Source organism: Moschus berezovskii, chromosome 17 (genome assembly GCF_049115385.1).
Source record: "Moschus berezovskii isolate FMDL1 chromosome 17, NW_MosBer_1.0, whole genome shotgun sequence".
NCBI lineage: Eukaryota > Metazoa > Chordata > Mammalia > Artiodactyla > Moschidae > Moschus > Moschus berezovskii.
This window is the reverse complement of record NC_142476.1, coordinates 12902725-12904699: the sequence shown is the minus strand read 5'-3', so window position 1 is coordinate 12904699 and position 1975 is coordinate 12902725.

The window sequence follows — 1975 nt, the reverse complement described above, 5'->3', positions numbered from 1 at the left end:
TTCAGGTATTACTAACAATTTTGAATATATTCCTGATGCCTCAGACGGTAAGGAATCTGCCTGCAATGCAGGAGACCCGGGCTCAATCCCTAGGTCGGGAAGATCCCCTGGAGGAGGGCATGGCTAACCACTCCAGGATTCTTGCCTGGAGAATCCCATGGACAGAGGAGCCTGGCGGGCTGCAGTCCATAGGGTCATACAGAGTTGGACACAAGTGAGCGACTAACACTTTTACTTTTCACTTTCACCATGTGTTGGAGTCAAATTCATCTTTATTTGATGTAGTACCAAATCCCCAAACAGCTCCCTGACTGAAGGATTGAACAGTCCTAGGAATTAGGGGAAAACAGCTGCCAATGAGGGGCAGCAGTCCAATCTCCAGCTTGGTGTGAGGCGGGAGGGCAGCAGTGGTTTTTGATGCTCACTAGTACGTTAAGACGGAGAAGGCAATGGCAAGCCACTCCAGTACTCTTGCCTAGAAAATCCCATGGACGGAGGAGCCTGGTGGGCTGCAGTCCGTGGGGTCGCTACGAGTCAGACACGACTGAGCGACTTCACTTTCACTTTTCACTTTCACACATTGGAGAAGGAAATGGCAACCCACTCCAGTGTTCTTGCCTGGAGAATCCCAGGGACGGGGGAGCCTGGGGCTTCTGTCTATGGGGTCACACAGAGTTGGACACGACTGAAGTGACTTAGCAGCAGCAGCAGCAGTACGTTAAGATAAGATGCCGTGGTTTGCCTGAGCACAGAACGTTAAGAATGTTCTGAGAAGTCTGCTGCGTGCAAGGAGCCCTGATTTTAACCGATGCCTTGTGAGTGTCAGCGTGGACTCCGGGCCTTCTGGGCTCTTCCCTCCCGTGATTATAGGTCACTAATAGACCGTGACGTGTAATGAGGGAAGGAGAGAAAACATACAGGATATCTGTCTTAATATCACACTATTTTCGGATTTCAGTGCCTTTGGTTTTCCAACTGAAAGCATCTTTCTTCCTCATGCTAGTTTTGGAGACAGTTTTGAGCATACCAAACTAATGACGTAGATGGATTGGAAACACTGTTATTCCTCTAAAGATCTAATTCTGTCTATCCCATGGAAGCAGATATCCATGTGGATCAATTTTCTATTTAAAATGGGTGTCCTTTTAATTATTCATTTTATTTGATTGCCCCAGGTCTTAGTTGAGTAAACTCTTGGTTGCAGCATGTGGGATCTATTAGTAATTCCCAAACCAGGGGTTGAACCTGGGTCCCTTGCATTGGGAGTTCAGAGTCTTAGCCACGGGACCACCAGGGAAGTCGCAGTTTTAAGGAAGTTTTTTAAAAATATCATTTTCTGTTATACACCCAACAACTGACCCTAGTCTCTTAGTCATACACTCATGAGCTGAAAATATGTCCGTGCACCCCCAAAATCACTGAAGCAAACGAAAGAAAACAGCTGGTGAGAAAATTAACGTCTGTCCTCCAGTTTAATACCAGTTATTTCTTGATGCTCAATATAGCTGTTGTTCAGTCGCTAAATCATGTTTGACTCTTTATAACCCCGTGGACTGGACTGTGGCACGCCAGGCCTCCCCATCCGTCACTATCTCCCGGAGCTGGCTCAAACTCATGTCCAATGAGTCAGTGATGCCATCCAGCCATCTCATCCTCTGTCGTCCACTTCTCCTCCTGCCCCCAATCTTTCCCAGCATCAGGGCCTTTTTCAATGACTTGGCTCTTCACACCAGATGGCTGAAGTATTGGAGCTTCAGCATCAGCACAGTTAAGATTCCATAAAAATTTAACCTCCAAACAAAATGCAGATGTAACAAAAGGTGGAAACGCAGAAATGTCACATATTCATTCATTAGGGTTTATTATGATCAAAACTCCATGGTATTATGCAAAAAAAAAAGTTATTACAAATTGCCTGAAAATGAACTTGGAATATTTCATCGTGCTTTAAAAGAACCAAAGGAAAACAGTCCAG